Here is a 9,440-nt window from a genome sequence, read left to right on the forward strand (position 1 = left end):
CGCTCTCTCTGCTCACGCTGGAGGCACACGGCCAACCGATGTCAGTCGTGTGTCTGCTTAGGCAGGTGGCTCGTACCCGGTCTCTCGTTTAACCCTCACGGGGGGCCTCCGTGATGAGAATTTGTATCCCCATTTAGAGATGCCCAAACAAGCCTTTGGAAAGCCCAAGTTCATGTGGCTCATAAGAGCAACATTCTAGTGTACGTCTGTCTGGCTCCCCGCACTCTGTCCTGCACCAGGGTCTCTCCCATAGAGTGCTGTGTTTGGATCTGCCTAAACTCTTTGCCAGAAAGCACAGGCACTAATTCAGTGTGGGGCCAACTTGAGCCTCAGTTTCTTCGTCAGTGAGGCTGGGCTATTCCATTCCCGATGGCCCCCATAGACCTGTTTATAAGCAGGGCCGCCTTATTCAGTTGTGCGGTTGGTAGACTGCACGAAGAGGCCCAGTCGGGGTGTGGAACTCCGGTCCAGACTGCCCTGGCCAAACTCTGCACTGGTCCCCAGGGGGTGTCTCTGTCTAATGCACATAGAAGCTCAGTAGAGGCTGGGATGTTCCAGTTTTTAGAAACAAGGCCAGTCAAGATGCCCTACAAAGCTTGCAGGGAGAGAAGTCTCATTGCAGTCAAAGCTCCAGGTGCTCCAAGCACCCGCAGAGGCCCCCCTGCTTCCAGGCTCCTGCTCCTGCCCAGGTGCTCTGATGGGAACGGAACAAACTGCGCTGGGGGCTGGCTCATTTCTTTCCACATTGAATGAGGGGCACAGGGGTGGGGACAAGGAAGGAGGAGACTGGCTAGCACATCATTTGGAGGACTGCATTTCAATAATTTCAAAAAAAAAAGAAAAGCTTATCAGTTAGAATCTCACTTGCCAGGTCGAGAATCAGAGGTGTGCCATCCAGCATAAGTACGCTTCTGGGCCAGCCCAGGGAGGAGAACTGAGGTGGAAATAACAGGTAGGCAGCAGTCTGAAATGAACTCAGTTTTCTGGGTAAAATGTAACACACCTGCATCTCTTTCCAGCTTCACCTTCACGTCTATCATCCCTCACTCTCTGTGGTCCAGGCACACTGGCCTTTCAAGTCTTCTGTGTCCCTTTCCTCCTTCTCTGGCCAACTCTCACTTAGCCTTCATCATCTAAACTAGTACAGGCACCCCTCACCCCATTATACACATGTATGCACATGTATGAAACCTGTACTTTTTCATTGCATGGCCAGGATCAAAAATGTCTTACCAGTGACAGCACTCTGCCTCTTAGGTGGAAAGTCCTCTGCTTAGGGAAACATTTAATGTTTAAGTTAATCTCAGGCAAAAGGTGAGGACCTCAGGGTATTGATAGGGGCCTATGCAGCAGAGAGAAGCAAAACTGTTCTGTGTGAGTTGAGAACAATTTGTATTTCTCTAAAGAAGAGTAAATGGGGAGGAGTCAGCCAGGTGCTGTGAAGCAGGGGCCAGCTCTGAGTAGGATAGGGGGTAGGGTGGTGAGTGACATTTTTCAGTGCTGGGAAACCTGGAGGGCATTTTAAGAAAGGGGATGCTTGGGGCTCCTGGGTGGCTCTGAGGGTTAAAGCGTCTGCCTTCGGCTTCAGGGTCCTGGGATGGAGCCCTGCATCAGGCTCTCTGCTCAGCAGGGAGCCTGCGTCCGTCTTCTCTTTCTGGCTGCCTCTCTGCCTACTTGTGACCTCTGTCTGTCAAATAAATAAAATCTTAAAAAAAAAAAAAAAGAAAAAAGAAAGGGGATGCTTGATGAAGAATTTGATCCTGTTTGGGCTGCTATGATATAAACCCCTTCTCTGATACCTCCTTCCCACAAAAATCTGCAGGTAAGTGTAACAACCCACAAGTTATCTTATGTAAGCAGAATTCTCTTTTCTTTTTCTCAGCTTCATTGAGGTATATTGACAATAAAATGATGAGATCTTTAAAGTATACAACATTCTGATGTGATATACATAAACACGAAAAGATTTACCCCATTGAGCTAAGTAACATATCCTTTCCCACATGTATTTACCTTTGGTGGGTGGGAGGGTTGCAGAGAAGAATTTTAAGTTCTACTTTCTTAGAAAATTTTGATTATGCTTTATAGTGTTATCAACTATAGTCACCATGTTATATACACTAGATCCTCAGACCTTGTTTATCTTGTAACTTAAACTTTTGTGTCCTTTTACCAACCACTTCCTAGCTCTTACCTTCCAGTCCTCAAAATCACTTTTCTACTCTGTTCTGAGTTCAATTGTTTGGGGTTTTTTGTTTGTTTGTTTGTTTTTTAGATTTCACATATAGTGATACCTTACAGTGTTTATCTTTCCCTGTCTGGCTTATTTCATTAGCACGGTGCCCTCCAGGTTTGTGCATAATGTCACAAAGCACAGAATTTCCTTCAACGCTGAGTAATATTCCACTGTGTATGTTTACCACATTTTCTTTATCCATTCAAGCGCTGACTGACAACTTAGCTTGTTCCGTTTCTTGGCTATTGTGGACAATGCTGCAGTGAATATGGGAGTCCAGATATCTGTTTGAGAAACTATTTTCATTTCCTTTGGCCTTATACCCAGAAGTGGAATTGCTGAATCGTAGATCATAGCATTATTTTTAATTCCTCAAGGCACCTCTTTAGCGTTTTCCAAAGTGGCTGCGCCAGTTTGCATTCCCACCAACAATGTGCAAGGGTTCTCTTTTCTCCATATTCTTTTTTTTTTTTTTTTAAGATTTTATTTATTTATTTGACAGACAGAGGTCACAAGTAGGCAGAGAGGCAGGCAGAGAGAGAGAGAGAGGGGAGGCAGGCTCCCAGCAGAGCAGAGCGCCTGACACAGGGCTTGATCCCAGGACCCTGGGATCATGACTGAGCGAAAGGCAGAGGCTTAACCCACTGAACTACCCAGGCGCCCCTTTTCTCCATATTCTTGACAGTTTGTTATCTCTTGTATTTTTGGTAATAGTCATCCTAACAGGTATGAGATGATACCTCATTGTGGTTTTGAGTTTCCCTGATAATTATTTACTTCCAGCACCTTTTCATGTACTTGTTGGCCATTTATATGTCTTCTTCAGAAAAATGTCTATTCGGGTCCTTTGCCCATTTTAAAATTGGGTTATTTGTTTTTTTACTATTGGGTTATGTGAGTTCTTGATATATTTTGGATATTAACCCTTCATCATATATGTGATATTTTCTCCCCATTCTACAAGTTACCTTTAATTTTATTCATGGTTTCCTTTGCTGAGCAAAAGCTTTTTAGTTTTATATAGTCCCACTTATTTATTTTCATTTTCATTGCCTTTGCTTAGATGTCAAATCCACAAAATCATTGTAAACATCAATGTCGAGAAGCTTGTTCCCTATGTTTTCTTAGGCGTTTTATGGTTTCAGGTGTTCTGTTCAAGTCTTTAATCCACTTTGAGTTTTTATTTAAATTCCAATTAATTGATATACAGTGTAATATTAGTTTCAGATGTAGAATTTAGTGATTTATCACTTACATACAACACCTAGTGCTCATCATAGCACATTTTGAGTTGATTTTTCTGTATGGTGTAAGATGGGATAACTTTCATTCTTTTTCATGTTTTTACAACACCATTTATTGAAAAATTTCCCTTTCCCCATTGTTTATTTTTGCTCCTTTGTCAAAAATTAATTGACCATATATACATGGGTTAATTTCTGGGCTCTCTCTTCTGTCTCATTGATCTCTGTATTTGCTTTTTGTTTTTGTTTTGTTTCTTTGTTTTTTTTCTTTCTTTTTTTTTGCCAATAACATACTGTTTGGGTAATTATAGCTTTTTACTATAATTGGAAGTCATGAAATGTGATGCCTCCCACTTTGTTCTTTTTCAGGATTGCTTTGGCTATTCAGAATCTTCGCAGTTCCATACAAATTTTAGGGTTTTTTTTTTCTATTTCTGTGAAATATACTTCAACATAAAAATGGTCATAATTGAGAATCCTACAGCTAATTTTTTTATAGGAATTGCATTAAATCTGTAGCATGAAATATCTGTCAGTTCATCTGTACCTTCCTCAATTTCTTTCACCAGTGTCTTATAGTTTTCATTGTACAGGTCTTTCACCTCCTTGGTAAATTCATTCCTAGGTGTGATGTAATTTTGGTGCAATTGTAAATGGATCATTTTTTAAATTTCTCTTTTGTCTTTCATTATTAGCCTATAGAAATGCAACAGATTTTTGTACTTTGATTTTGGTATCCTGCAACTTTGCTAAATACATTTATTCTAGCAGGGGTTTTTTTAGGGTTTTTTTTAGTGGAGTTTTTAGGGTTTTCTATATATACTATAATGTTATTTGCAAATTGTGACAGTTTTACTTCTTCCTTTCCAGTGTGGATGTCTTTCTTTCTTTTTCTTGCTCATTTTCTTACTGCTCTGGCTAGCACTTCCAATACTATGTTGAATAAAAGTGGGGGAGTAGGCATCCTTGTCTTGTTCCTGATCTTAATGGAAAAGCCTTAAGCTTTTTGCTGTTGAGTTTGATGTTAGCTATGGGCTTTTCATTTATGGCCATTTTTATGTTGAGATACATTTCCTCTATACCCAGTAGCTTAGAGCGTCTATCCTGAAAAGGTGTTCAGTTTTCTCAAAGATCTGCATCTGTTGAAATGACCATATTATTTTTATCCTTCATTTTGTTAATGTAGTGTATCGCATTGATTGATTTGTGAATGTTGGGCCATCCTTGCATCCCTGGAATAAATCCCACTTGATCATGGTGTATGATCTTTTCAGTGTATTGTTGAATTTGGTTTGCTAATACGTTGTTGAGAATTTTTACATCTATGTTCATTAGGGGTATTAGCCTGTAATTTTCTTTACTTGTGTTGTCCTTGTCTGGCTTTGTTATAAAAGTAATGCTTGTCTTGTAAAATGGTTTTGGAAGTGTTCTCTCCTTTTCTTCAGTTCAGTTGAGAAGGATTGGCATTGGTTTTTCTTTAAATGTTTGGTTGAATTCACTGGTAAAGCCATTTGGTCCTGGACTTTTTTGTTTGTTTGTAGGTTTTTTATTTTGTATTCAGTCTCTATACTAGTAATCTGTTCATATTTTTATTTCTTCATGATTTAGTCTTAGTAGGTGTGTCTTTCTAGGAATTTATCCATTTCTTCTAGGTTGTCCAATTTTTTTGGCGTATAATTGGTCACAGTATTCTCTTATGATACTTTGTATTTGTGTGACATCAGTTGAGATGTTTCCTCCTTCCTTCCAAATATTATTTATGTGAGTCCTCTCTCTTTTTTTTCTTTTTAACTCTAGGTGAAAGTTTGTATATTTTATCTTTTAAAAAAGACAAAAACCCAGCTCTTAGTTCCATTGATCTTTTCTATTGTCGTTTACTTTCTATTTCATTACTTACTGCTCCAGCCCTTCTTATTTCCTTCCTTCCACTAACTTTGGGCTTAATTTGTCCTTATTTGTAGGTCCCTGAGGTGCAAAGCTAGGCGATTTATTTGAGATCTTCCTTTTTTCTTAATGTAGGTGTTTATCACTATAAACTCCCCTCTTAGAACTGCTTTTGCTATGTCCCATAAGTCTTGGTTATGTTGTGTTTCTATTTTGTTTCAAGATTTTAAAAATTTATCTTTTGATTTCTTCTGTGACATTAGTTGTTCAGGAGCATGTTGTTTAATATTCACATATTTGTGAGTATCCCAGTTTTCTTCTTGTGATTTCTAATCTCATTCCTTCATGGTCAGAAATGATGCTTGATAGGATTTCAGTCTTCTTAAATTTATTAAGATTTGTTTTATGGTCTAATATATTATCTACCCTGAAGAATGTTTCGTGTGTGCTTGGGAAAAATTTATATTCTGTTGCAGGTGGAATGTTCTGTGTTTATCTATTAGATCCATCTAATCTAACATGTAGTTTAAGTTCAGTGTTTCCCTATTGATTTTCTGTCTGGATGATCTATCCATTGTTGAAAGTGGGGTACTGAAGTCTCCTACTGTCATTGTATTGCTATCTATTTCTCCTCCAGATCTGTTAATATTTACTTTATGTATTTAGGTATTTCTACGTTGGGTATATAAATATTTATAAATCTTACATCCTTTTGATGAATTGATCTCTCTCTTTTTATAAGGACCTTCTCTGTCTTTTGTTACAGTCCTTGGTTAAAATCCATTTTGTTGATATAAATATTTCTATCCCTGCTTTATTTTGGTTTCTATTTGCATGAGATGTCTTTTTCTATCCCTTCCCTTTCAATCTATGTGTGCACTTAAAGCTCAAGTGAGTTTCTTATAGGCAATGTATAATTTGGTATTTTTTTAAAGTCTATTCAGCAACTCTTTAACTTTTGATTAGACAATTTAGTCTATTTACATTTAAAGTAAATATTGATAGTCATGGATTTACTACTGCCACTTTATTCATTATTTTCTGGTAGGTTGTTGTATCATTCCTTTTTTCTTTCTTCCTCCCTTGCTCTCCTCATTTATGATTTGATAATTTTCTGTAGAGGAATGCTTTGGTTCCTTTCTCTTTATCTTTTGTATATGTATTGTAGGCACTTGCTTTGTGATTACCATGAAGTTTACATAAAACATTTTATATTTGTAACATCTATTTTATGCCAGCAGCTTAACTTCTAATATACACAAAAACTTTACATTTTTACACTTCCCCATATGCACATTTTATGCTTTTCATGTCAGAATTTACATCTTTTTTATTAGGTACCCTTTAACAAATTATTGTAGTAAAAGTAGGATTTTCTTGGAAATTGGGAATGAGGCTTAATTTCACATCTGGTGAATACAGTGTGGAACAATAACAGCACATATAAAAGTATTAAGTGATCCATGAATTATGGAAGCAGGACTTTGGCTCCAAAGCTGACCATAAGAATCTAAGACATCTCCCCATATAGACACACACAAGGAATCCTGGAGAGAGAAGAAAGTAGTTTGGTGATATGAGCTGATTTTATCTAGACTGTGGGCATTCCCAGCTGACATGGGACTTAAATCACATTAATGATTATTGTAATTAAATATTTGTGTTAATACATGTTAAGTATTTGCTCCTTCCCCTTGGAACCACAAGGACAGGAATTATATGTGTCCTATTTTTACTGGTGAGTCCTTAACATGTTATTATCGGTATGGCATAGTCTGTGATCAGTTACTATTTATTGGATGGATAGGTGGATGGATGGATGGATAGATCTTGTATCATTAAGAGGTGATAACACTAGGTGAGGCAGTAGAGAAAATGTAGTTAAAGACCGTTTAAGAGAGGGGTTTCTGGTTGTCTCAGTCAGTTGGGCATCTGACTCCTCTGATTTGGGCCTGGCTCATGGTTTGGAGGTTGTAGGATGGAGCCTCACATCAGGCTCTGCACTCAGCATGGAGTCTGTTTGTTCCTCTTCCTCTGCTTTTCCCCACTCCTTGCTCATGCTCTCTCTTTCAAATGAATGAATGAATAAAGTTGAAAAAAAAAGAAGAGGAAGAAGAAGAACCATTTGAGAGAATAACAGACATAAAATTGAAGATTCCATCTAGCTGAGACTTCCTGATACATGGGACAGTGGGATTACAGCATATGTTCTAGTGTGGACACAGGAAGGAGAATGGGACTTGGGCCCTCCAAGAGCAAGAAGGTAGCAACTTCTTGTACCCTCTTCAGGGGATGGAGCAAGTTATCCTATGTTACATGTAGGCAAGTAGACCCTTCATAATGAAATTCCTAGGCATTTAAAACCTTCTTACAAAATTCAGGGTCTTTTGAATGACTAATTAATACCAGCTATATTTTTTTCAAGTTCTGATTTTGTGGCAGCCACAAAATGCTAAACATTTTACATGGACTAGTTCACTTACTCGTCACAGCAACTGTCCTGAGGGTAGATGATATTACTGTTAGTCAACAGACAAAAAAGCTGGGGCTCAATATAGTTAATTTGTCTGAAATCAGGTGACAAGACTGGAACACATGTCAGTTTGATTTTGAAGCCCATGCTCTTCACCACTTAATGATTCCTAGACCTTTCCCAGCAGCCTTTCCTGTATCACATATTAACCTAGACAGAACATGCCACCCTCCACCAGTGTACAGGGGAAGGATGATAAGCCACTGGCATAGATGCAGAGTCTGGGAAAAACTCTCAGCATATCTCATGCCTCAGAGGTAGTCCTAGGCCCTTGTTGGATCCTTGAAGCTGGAGAAAAGCCCTGTGCTTTATGGGTCCTGGAACAGTGAGGCTGATTCTCCTGGACGATAGCTCTGTGAGCTTGGGCTGCAGCCCCACTCTACCTAGGCCTCCTCTAACTGGCAAAGGGCCAGGAAGTTGGGGGTGAGTTCCCAAGATCAGCCATTTCTGGAAAGCTTCTAGGTTTAAATTGCTGACAGATAAGCTAACCATGTCTCCCAGGCTTTCCGCACGACTGTGCTTCCATGAAACCCGTTAACTGCTCCTTTCACTTTGATCAAAGCCCTCTGGAGCACAGGAGAGGAAGGGGAGGAGAAGGGTCTGGATTCCAGGGCTGAGACTCTTTGGAAAGTGGCCAGCTCTGCCTGCTGAGTGAGGGGAAGGCAGCATGCACGACTGACCTTAGAGCCCTGGGACAGGGGTGGGAGGCGGGTAGCTGGAGCCAAATGCTGACCCTAGATGTCCCTCTAGCTCCAGTGTCCAGCATCCTGGCCCTGCTCTGCAGCTTCTGCTCAAAAGGGTGAATCTTATCAGCAGGGCCTGTGGTGATGTGGCCCCTGAGCTGCAGTCCTGAGGCAGTTTGGACACTGAAATGATTTGCTCAGCCCAATAGCACCTCAGGTATATTCTTGTTTGAAGCCTGCTGCTAGGCATTTGGAAGGTTTTCCAGGAACCTGAGAGCTCAGGAGCCTTCCAAAGCCAGCCAAGAGAGAGGAAGGCTTTGTAGGTGGCTCCTTAGGAAGTGAAAAGTCCTCCCCAGCTGTCAGGCTGTACAAAGTTAGAAAAGGGGAAAGCTGTGGGATTACTTAGAGAAGAAAGTTGGAGGATAAGAGAGAAAAATGTGACCTTTGAGAGTCTTAGGTCAGCAGGTAAGAGGTCAGTCCAGAAGACACCAGTCATTTCCCTTTGTCCCTGATGGACTATGGGGTCATCCTCTTCCTAAGGCTTCAGTCATGCCATCCCCTTCCAGCATGAGGCTCATTGAAAGCCAGCTGGCCCGGGATCCAAGGACACCACAAGACACTGTATCAGCTTCACAGTCCCAATCCATCAGTGACGGGGTGTGCAACAATCTCAGGAAATCTAGAGCTGTGGTAGCTGGGGTCCTCTGGAATATGGCCTGAGCTGGGGTCAGTTTCATCCTCTGTGCCCCTGGAGTGCATCCAGCAGAAGAGAGGCTCTGCCTGGATTGGTTTATCAGTATCCAATATCCCCTATAACCTTGCATTCCTGCTCATGGGTATATATCCAAAGGAGGTGAGGT

The sequence above is a fragment of the Mustela nivalis genome (assembly GCF_964662115.1).
Source record: "Mustela nivalis genome assembly, chromosome: 9".
Taxonomy (NCBI): Eukaryota; Metazoa; Chordata; class Mammalia; order Carnivora; family Mustelidae; genus Mustela; species Mustela nivalis.